We start from the raw sequence: 17,659 nt of genomic DNA, 5'->3' as shown, positions 1-17,659 counted from the left end.
TACACTAATGATACTCTTACCTAGTGTTGAGATTGTACAAAAGATCTGTCTCCCTTATCGATTATAACCTAGAAAAGTACTTTTTTTTTACTTTGAAAATCTATAGATTCTAAGTATTTGTTTGAAGTACTAATCAAGCATTCTCTTTCTTTCAGTCATGACCATTCAGGGATTTTGCTTTCTTCGGGTTGCTGCTGTCCATTGTAAGTATATTCCTTGAATATTTGGCATTGCACTAAAACCAATTCTTAAGTTCTGAAATTTTTCTTACTATTTCACGTTTCCATTTTTTAAATTTATTTATTCATTTTTTGCAAAGACAGTGACGACATTTTCGTCACTGAATCAACTATTGAATGTCAATTATGCAATTCACCGTTCATTCAAAAAAATCCTTAATCCTCTAAAATATTTGTTAATGAAATGTTCACAAGACTGATTTTAGTCCTCAGAACTGAAGAATGGCACCCATGATTATTAGGCAACTTATTCTGTTACGTTTCTTTGTAAGCTAACTATTGTTTGAGGCTTATTTTTAAAGCGTAGTTGCCTAAATCAGTGGTTCCCATTTATTTTCGAACCCTAAATAATTAACCTTTTCTAGGTAGAACTTTACAAATAAGGAGTTATTATTAAGGTAATTGTAAACTTTATAACCCTATAAAAAAAAACTATTTTTAAAATATTTAATTAGAGGAATGAAGATTTTTATTTTAATCTTAAAATTAGGTCCGACAGTCCTTATGCCATATCTAATCTAGTTATGAATTTGTTTTTCGTGTATATGCATTAGCTGAAAACGAACAAAATAAGCCTGATTATTATTTATGTCGAGATGAAAAAACTCAAAGTATTGCTATAAAGGTTGTGAATGGTTATTAAGGAAAGATATTTCTTTATTAAAGAATTTAATTATTTTATTTTGATTTTAAAAAAAAAACGATAGGAAATGCAATATTTTATAAATGCTTATTCTTTTCATAATTTAGTAAGGCACTAAATAGTTCAAAATAACAAAACAAATAAGTAGATTGAAATGTATTCAAAATATTTGTGTAAGGCTCCTATTTAGAGTGCTCTTTTTGAGGATACTGTTGCAGTCAGAATGTACTAAAGATGATTTAGTTAGAGCTGCTCAGGGGATAGAACCTCCGCCTTCCAATGAGGGTGAAACCGGGTTCGACCTCTCTATGTAACGGAAATGCGGTTAGTTCCACCAAAAAGTCCTCCACGAAAGCAAATTTCTCCCGATACTTGATCCAGGAGTTCCCTTGACTTCTGGATTGGGTTAAAAATGACAAAGCTACGGAGTTGAACATTAGTAGTCGTAAGCCCAAATTTGGGTCGGCTGTTCAAAGGCGGATATTAAAAAAAATAATTAACCTTTTAGAGTTGGAAGTTAAATTTCAAAACAAAAACCCTAATTGTTAAATTTTTTTTTTTACTCATAAATATATCAGTTGGGATCCTTTTTAAAAACGCTAAATTTTCTTCATTGATCCGTCTTTTCATGACACCTAACAAAAGTGGCATTTCCGAACCAAGAAAAGACACTACTGACTAAAAATAAAATTGCTTGCGAAAAGTCATGTGCCGTCGATAACAATTTTGATATCAATAGAGGAACGACCTCTAAGAACGACCACCCTCCATCAACGACCATTTTACTGTGAAACGGAGAATGGTTGTTACTTCAGAGAGGTTTCACTGTATTTCGGTGTATTGAATTAAATTGACAGCAGAAAACCTCAATGTAGAGTGAAATAATCGGAAAGAAGCAGTAAATTTAATGAATGAGAATTATTTCCCTTATTCCCAGAAAGGAAAAGAAATTATCAAAAGTATCTAAGTCTGTTGGCATCTAAGTTATCAAAAAATTATTGGATAGTAATGTGATTTGACGAACCGACCTGTTCCAGCACCTTCTATGTTAAATGCTTCAATCAAACCAATTTCTCCATTTTTAAAACCTTTGAAAAAAAGTGGGTGAATCCCAAAAAAATGCAGTTTTAACCAACAGCACATATAAAAGTCGCGTTTGAACTTTGTAGCAAGCAACATGATGTTCCATGAACATATTATAAATTTATAATAACTCTGTCACTACACTTGCAACAGTTCTAAAATTAATTATCGCATTTTTTTTATCACACATTTATTATTAAACAATTGTTTTGGATTATACATGATCTACATAAATACTCAACATTTTTGAGACTATGTCCCTATTTATTATTGGAGCCTATGTTATATTGTATTTGTTCTTGACATATAAAAACTTACAATGAAGTAATGAAGTGTTGTGTTGAAGTGCTTCAATGAAGTGTTAACGATTTGCATCTTTTTTCTTTTTTTTTTTTTAAAGCAATGTCTTAACTAGGTCAATAACTAGGAACCATTTCTAATGAATGCTCGATTTTTTTTATTCATAATAAAATACTGCAGAGGATGTGGACCTTTACCCAATACTGCCTTATTTCAGCAATTGATGAGACAAGGATCAGACCAGTGGTCGGAAGTAGTGAGCTACAAGTAGCGAAACTACTGCAGTCGCTACCCTTTCCGTAGTTTGTAGCGTAGTGCGCTACTTTTTAAAAGAAGTAGTGTAGTGAGTAGTGCGATATAAAAAAAAAGATCACTTAATCACAAATATTTGATAATTTACTAGCATTTCTAAAATCACTGTCGAGGAAAGCATAGAGTTTGAAAGTTTAAAGAAATTCGTTAAAAGTGTTTTAGAATTTTAAAAAAAAAACTATATCATGTAAACATGAATTAAAACTTATTATTATCTCCTGATATTTAACCAAGCCAATTTTTTATTCAAAATCATTTTGAATATTGGTGAAAATTAAGTTCTCCAGTTAAGTTAGTCTTCTAAAAGTAGCAAAATAGTGACTACATTCCGAAAGTAGTTTGTAGTTGCTACATTTTAAAAAAAGTAGTTGTATTTAACTACATTTGTAATAAAGTAGTTATTAACTATAGAGAAAATGTTGTTTTTCCGACCACTGGATCAGACATTAAAAAAAAATTAAAAAGAACGAAAGAAAAAAAAATCTATGACGACTATCACGTTCCCATCAGACATAATACTTTCTCAAAATTCATTAGAAATGAAAATGGCGCTCATTGGAATCAAAAGTTCTTTAACATGCATAATAACACCTGCCTTTTCCTCCGTCATCAGAGTCTTTAAACGGAAGCCGAAGTTGAGTCATGTTCCTAAATTATACACAAAACATCTGCCTCATTTGAATATATCTTGTTTTTTACTGTTATCAACTCTTTAAATGAGAAGCCATTGAATGAACTTGATTAGAATAAATATGACACAGTCAATGCTGAAATTAAGGTTCTTGAACATTGTTGTTCGTCGTATCAACCATCATTTTATTTTATTTAAGCCCAGCACTTTTTTACATAATATTTCAAAAATAAAAATTTTCAATTTAATATTTTCATATTTTAAATAAAGATAACATTCTTATATCTTATTATTTTTATAATCACTACATATGCGAAAAATGTAATTTTTTATACTGAAATTCGTACACAAGGCAGTTTGTGCCCCGGAAAACAGAAAAAAAATGTATTTATTAGATTGTTTTCGAGAGAAATTAGGAACCTTTGCTACCGAGATTTATTAAAAGTTATTATCTAAGTACCGGGATGTTTCTTATCTAATAAAACTGTCGATATGTGTCCTGGCAATCAGGGTGCTTGCAAAAACATGCTGAAAATTACCAGCTTTTTTTTTCTGTTTTCCGAGATACAGACAGCACTGTTGTTGTTTATGAATTATTTGTCAAAAATGCTTCCTTTCAATATAAATACGAAAAAAAAAATTTTTTTTAAGTTAAATTTTTTAAGTTAAGTCTTTGTTTCAACGACCTGGTTGTGTGAAAAATGATACCAAATTGCAACAAAAATACGACAGTCATGAAGATTTGTGAAGTCACATGTGACCTCTGCGACATCGATGCGATGGTTTTTGAAGGCTGTTTTTCCGCTTTTGGGGACGTCATATTCTGATGTCAACATGAGGAATTAATGTCACATATAACTGTCACAGTGACGTCACCGCGTGACAAGAATGTTACACATTCCCACCTCAGCTTAGTCACACGGTGACGCAAATGTCACAATTTTGTCACATGGTGACTCAGTTGAAACATGAATGCGTCACATCTTCGTCCCTCGGTGATCGTGTTGAGACGTAATTATGTCGCAGTTTCGTAACAATGTGACCATGTAGAGATGTGAATGAGTCGTCGCATGGTGAGGTCATTGCAACAACTGAATGTCTCATGTTGACATCTAGAAGACGTTACCAAAAGCGGACATAGTAACTTTCAAAAATCGTCGCATTTACGTCACAGAGGTCACATGTGATGTCACAAATGAGTCTCCGTGACTGTCGCATTTTTGTTGAAATCTGGTAACGGTGTTATTTGGGGGACAGTATTTTGATCGATTATCGAATAATCGGCTGAGAATAAGTCATTCAATTTAAGCCTTGATTTTGTTGATGTATTCATACAATTTTTACTGAAAAAAACATTGCTAGCAAATTTAATTTTTTTAAACTTAACAAAAATAATATCCGGGCTTTAAGTATTGAAATATATTATAAAAAAAAAAGCTTTGAATGATTTCATATAATCCATTCTCACTTTAAGTGATATTCATTAATTTATGAGTTTTAGTTGGTGGGTGTTTAGTTATCAGTAATAGTATATTTGTCTTTAAAAGATGCTTTTATGAGTAATAATTTGAACAGCTTTATTATTTTATTTGTAAATTAAAACATTTTGTACGCTATTATCGAAGAGTATAATTCATTTTTTAAATTTATTATTAAAATGAAAGAACACGTACAGCATTATATGTTAAGCTGTCTGACTCATGAAGCAATGTTTTTTTTTTCTTCACTATTTTAAAATTCTATTAGAAAAGAAATACATTTATCGAAAATATGTCCCTATTTCTCCTAGAGTGAAAGGGATTCATTTTTAATTTAATTTAATTGAAATTATAAGTACCACTCATTCCTTATATTTTTCATGTACAGTGAGCCAAAAATAAGGAACACCCTGAATAACTTTTGATCTAATGATCGGATCTTTACGTTCTCGAACTCAATCTTAATGGCTCAAAAGGATGACCTGAAATATGCCAAATAATCGATGTAAACAATATTTCAAGTTACGAAAACAGACACAAAAATGTACTTTCTTTGAATAAAAATGCCTTTTATTCGACAGATTTGGATTTCTGACCCCCGAAACATAAGGGGTAGCCGCAGTCAGGCAAATATAGTCCCTGCAGGTTCATCATCTCCTCCAAAGTTTGGACAATGCAAAAAATAACTTTTAGTAAATATTTAGTATTTTTTAATATTTTATTAAATGAAGGTCGCCAAGCCAAAGTTTGAATTGTAAAGTATACAAATTTTTACATAATTTTAAAGCATATAATTTTACATGATAAAATATAAAGTTTGAACAAAATCGGTTGAATAAATCCTAAGAAATTGAAGTTAAAAAAAATCAGATATTTAAAATTCGATTTCTCATGAACTATTAAACCAAATTAGTGCAAATTTTGTATTTTGCCTCGCAAAATTGCATAGTTTAAAAAGACGGAAAAAAATTATGTACCTCACAATTCAACATTTTTTGATCATCATTAAATAAAATAATAAAAAAAATAATAAATATTTGCAATAATTAATATTGTTTAAAATGTATCAATTGAATTGATTAAAAATGTATGGGTTCGTAATCATCGAACTATTCGGTCTTATTTTATTATTTGGCTAAACCGAATATTCGTAGCAAACCTAAGTTTTAAATTTAATTCTTAAAGCATTTTGTGCCAACTTGAACACATTTTAGTGTTTCCAGGGATTGATAGACTTAAAATATTTCAAAATTATGCCAAAAGGTATATATTTCAATAATACGATATGATACGCATGGTTCAATTTTAAAAATCATTAATGATAAGTACTAAAAATGTATTTCTTTATATTAATACGCGATGTATAATTGTGTGTAGTGTGTTTTATTTTTACAACACTTGACTTCAGCTTATCTATTAAATTTAGAAAATACATTATTCCTCCAAAATAATGAAAAGTGCAATCACAGAGTTGAATAACATTTACATTTATCGATCAATATTACTTACATTTTCTTTGAAATTTCATCTGCTTCTTTTCATTCTTAATGATCTCTCCTCCCCCCTATCTCTCTGTATATATATATATATATATATATATATATATATATATATATATATATATATATATATATATATATATATATATATATATATATATATATATATATATATATATATATGTATATATATATTCCTGATATATATATATATATATATATATATATATATATATATATATATATATATATATATATATATATATATATATATATATATATATATATATATATATTCCTGAATCATCACAGAAATGAAGATAAAACTAAAGAAAATGCGATCACAATGAAATAACAATCGAAAATTTTCACTCAAAAAGTATTTAAAAGCGAAAGAACCGTTTAGCAATGAAACTTCAACTTAATACATTTTGAAAGTGAATAAAAACCGAACCTAATTAAAATCAATTCAATCTCAATTATCTTCAAGAAAACAAAATAAAGAATCACCCCTTTTACATGATATTATTTCTTTCTTGTGTCATCGAACATAAACTTTTAATTCAGAATAAAATGGAATTGGCTAAGCTGAATAATCAGTTTTAGATTTCGAAATCACCACCAACACGAAAGCTCACCATCATTTTGCATTGCTTTGGCATCGCACTTTCCACCAAACAATTAAACTCATGGAAAAAATTCAACCGTAACTAAAAACATTGAATAGCTAGTAGAAAACATAGAGCCGAAGTGTTTTAACATATAAGACGTACTCAACAAAAATGAAAAAATTTTATATAGTAAAATTTCTTTTTTAAATGTTCAATTATGAGATAGAATTAACAGCTGCACTCAGTCAATAATCGTCAAAAGAACAAAAAGAAACTGGCTTGTTTTAAAATCATTTGCTTTTATTCAATAAAATATCAATTAGATGTATTTTTTGTTACTAATCTTATTTTATCTTATTGACTATCTCTATTCTCATTTTTATAAATTGTAAAATTAAATTTGTAATTTTACACAAATTATTATATGCATTTGAAACCCGTATAATTTATGATATCTAATAGTAACTGAATACTGTATATACTTTAATGCAAAATACATAATATTCTATTGAAACTTTATCGACATTTTTTCTCGAAAAATATCTGTGTAGTGCAAACAGAATCAATATTAGTTCAAATGTACGCAAAATAGAATAAGGCATTTTATTTAAAGTTAAAAGGTTATAAAAAGATTACAAAAATGCTTAGTTTATGGAATTGTTCACATAAAAATTGTGTTATTTTTCTCCCTCGGCAATAATAGTTTTAAATAAGATAAATCATATCAAGACTGTTAGTAGATATAAAAGTTATGCAAAATTTAAATTTTTTAGCATGAATCTTAAAGAAATTGTAAGTAATATACATCTATTTTAAAAACAATTAATAGTCGAAAACGGTCCCAGCAATCACACCTGTGACTGTTATGATCGTTTTCGACTTCATCAAAACGTCAACGTCACTGTGACAATCTGAGCTATCTGGGAAACTAATGAATAAAAATTGATAAAGACATAAAGATCAGTCTATGTAATGGACGCCAGAATTGGTGACAGATCATCAACGGTTTGAGAAAAAAAAAAAGCCTACTAAATCTACGTAATAAAGCAGTCATTAGATGTTTAATAGTTCATTTTAATGATGCATTTAATTTCGAAACAGCATTAAACATTAGCTGAGTATGGGCAACAAGAAGATTTCATTTATCACAACTGTGATTATTAGTCGTGTAAGAATTTTGGTTTCTTGATTACATTCTAACTCTTTTAAAGTGGCAGCGAAAGAAAAAATTTAAGCACGCTTAGTTTAATTTATACAGCACTTTGCAACAAAATCATTAGGTCTTGTTCGAACTGGTTTGGCGGATAAAAGCATTTTTTTTTTAGCCGGAGTTATTACAACAAAAATCACATGGTATAAAGCATAAAATTTTCGACCACCTAAAACCAATAAAAGTCTATCGTTAAAATAAAAAATATAGAAAATATGTGACTATAAGCTGATTGGCAGTGAGATTTTGAAGTGGGCTGAAAAATCTTGGTCAGGACCTCTGTCTCTCATGTATCTGTTTTCACTACAAAAATAAATAAATAAAAAGGAACACATAATATCGTACCATTTGAGGCTTAAAAAGTTAAAACTTCCTCTTTAAATATATACATTAAATCAAAATAGAGTGACGTGATGGCGAAAACACCTGTAATAATGAAACAATTATACCACCACAATTTATATCTTTAAAACGTTCTGATAAAATAGGTTAATGAAGTCAACTTTGTGAAACGTCATTTGGAAAGTGGGAGTTCCTTAAACTGGTTTGATATAGAGAAGGTGAGCTCTGCAGGCGGCCTTGGTACACCCACGCGCACTGGGTAGGAGTCTTCGAAGTGGGGAGATGGACATCGAATTTATTGTGATTGAAAATAATTAAAGAATAGACATGTAACAAGCTTAAACTCAAAATTTCTATAAGGACAGGCACCCTCTTTTCTTTTTTTTTCAAGCGCGGAAAACCGTTTTCAAGTTTGGCATATATTTTATTTAATTATTTCTTTCTATTTCATATTTTATTTTATAACCGGCGTTGAGCAATCGACCCATTCTGAGTTTACGAATATCAATGTTCAACTCCTTAGCCTTGTAATTTAAACCCAACCCAGAAGACAGGGGAACTGTCGGACAAGTTAGTCTTCGTGGAGGACGTTTTGATAGAGCTAATACGCATTTGCGTTACATTTTTAGGAAATATAAGAAAACCTCCACGATAAGCCCGATGGCAAGTGGATTCTAACCCATTATCTGTCTACCAATGAGGATATTTACATGTTCTATTGAAATATTTTTATCAAGGTTTAACACATTAACTGTATGTATTTATTAAACTAGGGGAACATACGAATTCATTTATCTTCAAGTGAATGAAATAGCAATGATTAATTTCTACCTCGGTGTTGCGTTCTTTAAAAATGGAAACATCAGAAATTCATAAAATTAGTTTTTTGCAAACAAACTGCCCTTTATCAAAAGCAATTTTCGATTATCAAGAGTCAAAGACGAGCGTTTCTGTAGAAAAATTTAAAATAAATAAATGAAATATTTAGTTTGGAGACATGACGCATATTTAATGTTAACGGTCATATTGTTTGGTAAAATTGGAATTCACTAAGAATTCTAAAACACTAAACTCAGAGGCGCTCCATTCCAGTTTTCTTGACAGTGGAACATCCTCTCTCCCAAAAAATATAATCCCCTTCACAAAAAAGAAAATGATATTTTTCTTTTATGTGACAAAAATCTCGTCACAATGGATGGACAGATTTAAAAGAAGTTTAAAAATATTTAAATATTAATCCATTTTTAAATCCGGTCCATATTTTTCAGCATATTAAGATGCATCCTACACAATTAAAAGTTTTTTTCTGCAAGTTTAATCACCATAACTTTAATTTTTATTTTATTTTTTAACTTTTATTTATTATTTATTTTTTAAATGAGCGTCAAAAAGCACCATTCACCAATTTATCTTTTTTTTTTTAATCTTTTATTTTGGATAGCACAGATAAGCGCCGTTCTATTCTTACCTTTGAATCAAAATAATAAATTAAACTTTTAAATCTTCAATTAAAATTCTGTTTTAAACCACACCCTCCAACATTGAAGATGTTCTGTTAAATATGGCTTTCAGTGATAGTGAACTAAACTTAAAGTGTATAAAACATCTGGGCACCTGGGGCCGCTTGCGGCCCTTTTCCCATTCGTCTTTAGCTTGATCTTTGTGGTGCTTCGATGAGGTTATGGAATGCAAATGAAGTAATACTGAACTAAGTGGAAAAAAATAATGACTTTTTCTGTTTAAATTATATATATTTAGTAGTGGATGAAAATTCCTTCACTTCTAAAATTCATTTCATTATTAATACTTCGCCTTAGCTAATATATTTTCTTAAATTTCGAAAATTTAGTTTCTGGGAGGGTATGTGTATAAACGTACAAAAAATTGACCTAAAAAACATTTATAATCGCATCATTTTCTCTTTTTACTTGTTTATGAATTTTAACGTTTCGGAGAAAATGAGAAATTAAACGACCCCCAAAAAATAAGAGTTTTAAAAATATTTAGAACAAAATGAAATAAGCTTTTCCTGGAAACTTTTGATTATTCATTGAACAGCGAAGAATTCGCAATTTGGGAATCAAATTCAACCTTTTTATTTTTGCCAAGAATTAGGGTTTGGCCTGCATTGAATGCACCTTTTTTTGTTGTTAGGTGGGTTGAATGAACCTGGCGATTGTAATAAGCAAGAAGAAGAAGAGTCTCGAGAGAGAGAGCTAATCCCCTTTTACTCGAAAACTAGCCTTTTTTATCGACTCTCATTCTGCAGGGTGGATAGAAAAAAAGAAATAAAATATATAAAAGAGAGACTATTAACTTGTACGCTTTTTGTGAATGATGAGTCTTTTTAAACGAGTATACAATGCAAAAGAAATTTAGGGAAAAAAATACAACATGTTATGTATGAGAAGAAAAATGTTTAGTATTTATATTGTTCGAAGAATAAAAAGATTAAGTATTCTAAAATGCGATGTGTTCACACCTATAGGCGCTTGGAAACCTTCTTACAAAGTCTATAAACCAGGAGTTATCTGTAAGACATGATATAAATCACTGGGTACACAACTTCCAAGAGCCTTTAGGTGTGAACAACAGCATTTTAGAATACTTAATCTTTTTGTTCATTTGCTATCAATTTTTTTCCCCTTTGGGGACTCCACACAGCGGGTCTCCACAGCTTCTCAGAGAGAATGGAAGGCTTTTATGAGAGACCATGGACTAATAATATAAGTAGACTGCTCTCGCAATGGTAAAATCACACTCACTTTTAAACCAACACTTGTCTGAATTATCCACTCATAACGTGACGGAAAAGGAGGGACGATATTACTTATATTTGGCGATAATAGTAGGTAGAAAAAAAAACTTTTTCGATGTCATGAAATGATTTTGAGATTGTAACTGGAATTTCCGAAGTGAGCGAAATTTGTAAGCGAAATTTAAAACTAACGTTGACTTCTCTTAATGGAAAAATCACTTTTTGGAAGAAAAAAATGGAATAAATATTTACAACATCGATTATTCAGCTTTCATTCGTATATTTTTATCACAGGAGTTTAACCTATTGGGCAAAAGTTTAGGATATTTTGAGAAAAGTTTTTTAACTTCAAATAAACAATTCATAACTTTAAAGTACATGTTATTCGAATTAATAAATATAGTTAAATTATTATTCGCGTTTTTTTAATTCTTCCATAACTTTCTCATTGAGAAATAATTTTGTATATCTTAATTCAAGAATTACAAATAAGTATAAATATTTTTCACCTCAACTAGTGAAGCTGACGAGTGTTTAAAAAAGTAATTCGTACGAATTTCAAGAATTTAGTCGATAAAACAATATCAACTGATAATTTTTAGTAAGTCTATTACTTACTAGTTACTTATTAGTTAGTATATATAAACACAACTCAGTGGCACATAGCCCATAGAGGGCCAAAGCGTTCTGTGCCCATCTCAGTTTCCTTGACTTCGGGCTCTGGGGTGCTGGAGTAGTCTATATACCTTAATATAATTTACGATATTTTTCACATTATTAAATCCCATGAAAAAAATTAAGGCTGTAATTACCTATTTCCATAATTTACCTTTTTTAATAAATGTAGATTTTTCATGAGTATATAATCAAGGAATTTCTCACGAAACTCTCGAACTAATATATTTTTTGGTAGGAAATTCAAAAATGAATAATTAACTACGCAGTGTTCCATTACGAACAAATGCAAAATTTAATTAATTGAAAAAATTAAGAAACTAATTTGATCTGCAATTTTACTTAGAGGAGCTCATAATATTTATACTGCATTGGTAAAAATAATTTCAAATAATTCTAATTTTTTTCCTTGCTGAACGTTTCATTTCTATTTTATATTTAAATAAAAACTATTCTTATCAAATTGCTATGTTATTCCTTTTAAAATATGTGTTAAATTATTTTAAAAAACAAATTATCCATTGCCGTTATTATAATACTAAAAACAAAATCATTAATATCTTCTCATAAAGTTTGTGATACAGATGTAAGAACGAACTTATTTTCTCTTTCCTAACTTGTTTTAAAATTATTAATTAGTTTTTGAGTTTCTTCAATTATAAAAGAATATGCATGGATTTGAATACTTGACTGTCTGTAACGAAACTGAGAAGAGTTTCTTGGTATTTATAGATTAGCTTTGAATAGATTGAAATAGAATAATTATATCGATAATGCTTCATTGATTTGTAAGTAATTGTTTAGGAAAATTTTAATTTTCAGAACTTAATTTATGAATCAGCTACGTTATATATCTTTCAAATCCCTGAATCAACTTTTTTGTTGTTCAAAAAGTATACATCACGAATTTTAACAAAAAACAATACTTGATATGTTTAAAACAATAGTTAATACGCTTTTTTAGCAAATTTATAAAATTGTCCATTTAAACTCTCTATTCCATATTGCCGGCTTACTCGTTCTTTGAATTTACTGCTACACATTTTCGCGCACTTAACATTAAATGTAGCTCACTACAGAATGACGTAGTAGATAACTTTTACGAATTTTTCGTAAGATTTTATTTTTATCTTTAAAATGGTTGCAAAATTGAATCTTCCTCTTCATATTTTCAATGAGTTATTTTAATTTAAAAATATTTGGACCACGAATGTATGTTCACACACTCAACATTTTCGTAAAAGCGTAATAATCAGACTACGGTGTGTTTAGTTTCTGTCAAAATAATGAAGCATTTCCTCCTACAATTGTTATCTAGCATTTGGAGTTGGCAGGTATAGAATGAACAAGATGGTAAAATAATTATTGAATATCTTAAAACTCATGTTTAATTCAACCGAATCGATTAACATTTGGTGATCTTCTCGCAGTTTTTAATTTAAACCAAGTTTTAATAATTTTAATTACAGTTTCGTGTAATAAGTATATAATCCAGAGGGAATGTAGAATTTTTTTCTTCTTAGAAGTACGCAAGTTTTGTCAAATATATTTTTCAATAGTTCATATATTATACTTTTTCTTTATCGTAACTGTTCCTAAAATAATCACTATTAGTTTCTTACAAAAATGCTAATTGAATTGTGAAGTTAAATACTTCTTCTAACTGTGATGAATGCTTTTTTATGATGTTAATATTTAACGCTGATTATCCATTTTTGTTGATAGTTACTTACAATACGAAGTCAGTTAGCATAAAATTCTGTTCGAGAAGGTATGCAGAAGGTGCCATTATAATAAAAATAAGAGAGATTTACCCTTAAATCTCCTGAAGGGGAGAAGAGTCTGAACTGAACACTCTTAAATTAGGGTAAATAATATAATCTTACCCTTAAATGGATCTCCCCGTTACATCCTTCTTTTTTGTGCTATCTCTTTTTTGATCTTGAAGTCAAAAGGTAAAATCCCTACCACTTTCTTTTAAAAAAGAGAGCGTACTTACGGGGATAGAACTCTCCCGGTATGACACTTTGTAAAAGACAATCTAAAAAATGAAGAAGTGCTTTTTACAGTGGATCCAAAGGGAGACTTCTCTAGCTCAGTGATGTTTCCATTTCAGGACTTTTCACATCAACATTGAACTCTAAATTTTAGACTTTCAATATATTTAATAGTTAAACATGTACCAGTTTAAAAATAGAAACTTAATTAATGAAATATATATCAATTTATGTTAATATTTATTTATGTCAAATTATGTATATATATATATATGCATGTCAAATTATGATTATATTTATAATCACTATTAGTTTCTGTAGTTCTGTAGTAAATGTCGATATGTGACAACTCAGATTCAATGAATCAGATATTCAAATGTTATATTTACTCAAGCAAAGTGCTTGTTTTTCTATTAGCCACCACATCGAGTGCTAAATTCAAAATGTTATTACTATAAATTTTTGTAAACTTCTAGATGTATGGGATAGGTACGCTACGCGCCCCAGGTGCCCAATTTTTGTAAATAAAGTAAAGTAAAGACAGGCCGCATGATAGAAATTATTTTTGCAATCTCTATGCTTTTTAACTATCGAGAAAGTTTAAAATTAAATTTCTCATTTAAGAGTTTCTGCATATTTGTAAAGTTTCTTAATGCAAAATAAAAAGAAAGAAACTAGAATTAAAGTTGGAACTAATCTTACTAAATTACAACTCATGATTCTCTTTTCACTTTATTTATATGTTGTTTTACACGCCTTTTCTTATTGTTGTTTATACAATTCCCGACTCTTTGTTTTTTTATTTCATTTCATGTTCCCTTTAATACTTTCCGTCTTTAAACTGTCTTGAAAACATCAAAATGAAAATAAAGAATGAGCATACGGCTCATATGTTTTAAATACACGGATGTTTTGAATTCATCTGTGTGTTTTTTCTTTTTTTTGTGAACAAATGGATCGGAAAGTTCTCTATAAAATTTATAATATCCGTAGTTCAACTAAACATTCATTATAAATGTAATTTTGGAATAAGTTATAATATTTAAAATTATAAGTTTTATTATTAATGACATTTAGTTTTATGTTTACTCAGTTCAATCTATCGCTCATAGAATAAACTAAATATTTTTTTTTAAAAAATGGCTTAATTAATAAAATACGAGCGTAGTAGCACCGTCGAAGCGAGAATTGCCAATTTTCGGCAACGTACGACGACCACAACGCATACATATAAACCTGCGTTGTCAGAACTCTTTTAATTAAATACTTCGAGTTCAATGAAGTTGGTTGAAATGTCTTTCTCAGTAGCTACAAAAACCTTCCATTAACTGTTGTTATGTAGAAGACCACGAAATGCGGTTCGAGCCAATTCGCAGAAATAGTATTTTTTTAAAAAAAGCCATTTCATTAACCAAAGTGTAATTGACCTCCAAGGTCAAATCCCAATCGTCCTTGCCCCTAGGAAGAGCGCCAAAAATCCTGCACACGAAAAACTAATTTGAATAATGAGTTGCTTCAGGGCGGGTACTTTCTTTCAAGATGCAAAAGTGTATTTACTTTCATTTTTATAATATTATTAACCTGAAGGTAGAATCTCAAAGAGAGATTAGAATGGCGGGAGCGAAAAAAACCGCGGCTCCTGAATCCTATAACCATACCGGCAAATTTGTACACTCAATGAATTTCCTCAAGTAAAATGATGGTGTGGTGGACAGATCTTAAACACACTATCGTTTAATATAACTTGCATTTATCTAACTCCGGTAATTCAGATGTGATTTATTTATTTACTTGTACCTTTACTGTGGTCAAAATCATTTTAAATTTAATTTAAAAACCGAATAATTAAAAAAAAGTTTCTAAATTTTATAACCATTTTAAAGATAAATGCGGAAAATCCATGAGGGTTTGCAGCCATGGAATTACTACAGTTGTAGAAACGACTGCAATAATGGATGATACAGTATTCTATTGTTTTTAATCATGGTTACAGACAATCGTAATTTACGATTACTATTGTAGTCTCGATGACAAGTAATGATGATCATTGATAGCAATTTGTCATATTTATGTAGAAATACAAGAATATTTAGCTGTAGTTATAAAACACGATTTCAATTAAAATGATTACTTATAATTGCGATTAAAACATTTATTTCGACTTAAAACCATCAGCACACCTCTCTCCAAAAACGATACTGCGAAAGTGCATTTTAATACTTCACCTAAGCTTCAACTCACTAACATTTATTTATTCTGTAGTGGTCGTTAAAATCTTTTTTAATTAAGTTAAAGAGCTTACGTTATGCTATCACTTTCAATGTAAAAATAGAATCTTTCGAAAAATCCATAAAAATTGGTATCAGAGAAAAGGTTGTCTTGATATTTCAGAATTTTTTGTTTGTTCAGAACATACCATTTCGACTAAACATGCGATTTAAAAGGAATTTTTTTAGTTAAAAGAAATAAGATCGATTCAAAAAGTGAAATCCTAAACGTACTTCAAACTAAGAGCAGAAAAAACCCTTTATTTTTCTCAAGAGAACAAATTATTGCTCAATAAGTATTAGAACATAAATTTTCTTAATTAAAACCATCCTTTGTACTAAATTGTTTTCTACCTTAAGTTTATTTATAATGATTTAAATTTGTCTGTTATAAACGAACTATTATCTAAAATAATCTGTGATTATTGAAGTTGTTTATGGGGATTTCATTTACAGGCGTTTTCTAACAGACGAACTTTTTTATAAATTTATTTTTCCTTGACATAAGTTTTTTGTTCCTCGATGCCTTAGAATTTGCCAAATTTTTGTTTAAAAAAAGAATTCCTGGTTTTTACCATAAGTTTGCACCATCTAAAAATGTGAACTAATAAAGTCGTATTGCACTCTTTTTTTTCAGATTGCAATCAATCCTTATAATGATTATTATCATTTTCTTTAATTAATTTGTGAAAATACTTGTTACAGTGAATGAGCGAAATCAAGAGAATGTCGACTTCCACCGGTGAATGTCAACCCTCACATAGTCACTTAGGTGAATGTCCGAAATATTGTTATATCCGATTTGATATTAATTTTTCTTTGATATTATTATATTTATTCGATAATTTAATATCTGCTGAGGAGGATAGATTAGGAGAAACATCGGTGTTTAGAGTGCCGGTTACATGCACACTGAGCACTTGACCTTTAAAAAAAAAAACATAGATGTAGGGCATACAGGGCAATGGCACTTAACTTGACCTAGTACGTATTTCGGACTTTTACCAAAGTGATTATGTGATTGTCAACATTCACCTGTGGAAGTCAACAACTGCCAATTTCGGTCATTCGCAGTAACATACTCATTAATCACTGATAGTATAGTTTTATTGCACTTTAAAATGAATGCATTTTTATATTTTATTTAAGAATGATAAAAGTTAATAATTCTAAAAATTCGTAAACCTACGATGGTTTGAACTTTGAGACCGTTCATTAATTACTAATCATCAGACTTATAATTTTGTTTCAGTTTTCGTATTTTTGCTGTCGAAATTTGTTGCCTAATATGCCCGATTATAATTTGGAAAATGATGTTAAAGATGAATTATTAACATTTAGTCATATTTTGAGCTAATTTTTTCTTTTGACCATTAAATTGCAGTCAAAGCATTGTTTTTCTTATAAATTTCCTACATTGCAAAATCGAAAGTTCTTTTAAACGTCCATTTAATTTAAGTATTGGTACTTGTATGCATTTATTTTTAATACGGAGATCATATTATATTAGTTTTCAAGTTACATATTATTGCATGACATTAACTATAATTCTCAGTTTCTTTTAAATTTATTTCGATTTAACTTTAGATTGAGGGAATCTATTTGCGAAGTCAA

At 29.3% G+C, this 17,659-nt stretch overlaps 2 protein-coding genes across 2 annotated transcripts in view; one reads left to right on the top strand and one right to left on the bottom strand.

Annotated features, from left to right (window-relative positions):
* The window catches only part of LOC107437036 (uncharacterized), a 364,659-nt gene that overhangs the window by 289,345 nt on the left and 57,655 nt on the right, over positions 1-17,659 (bottom strand). The gene's annotated exons all lie outside the window — the stretch shown is intronic.
* pio (zona pellucida domain-containing protein piopio) overlaps positions 1-17,659 on the top strand; it is a 57,646-nt gene that overhangs the window by 12,947 nt on the left and 27,040 nt on the right. Inside the window, exon 2 of the mRNA XM_016048904.4 lies at positions 156-203. The gene's annotated coding sequence lies outside the window, so the exon portion shown is untranslated. The remainder of the gene's footprint in view (positions 1-155; positions 204-17,659) is intronic.

Source organism: Parasteatoda tepidariorum, chromosome 4, assembly GCF_982258835.1.
Source record: "Parasteatoda tepidariorum strain Cologne lab strain chromosome 4, Ptep-v5.0, whole genome shotgun sequence".
Lineage (NCBI taxonomy): Eukaryota > Metazoa > Arthropoda > Arachnida > Araneae > Theridiidae > Parasteatoda > Parasteatoda tepidariorum.
Note: the sequence above shows the minus strand (reverse complement) of the source record. Positions and strands in the feature narration are given on the sequence as shown.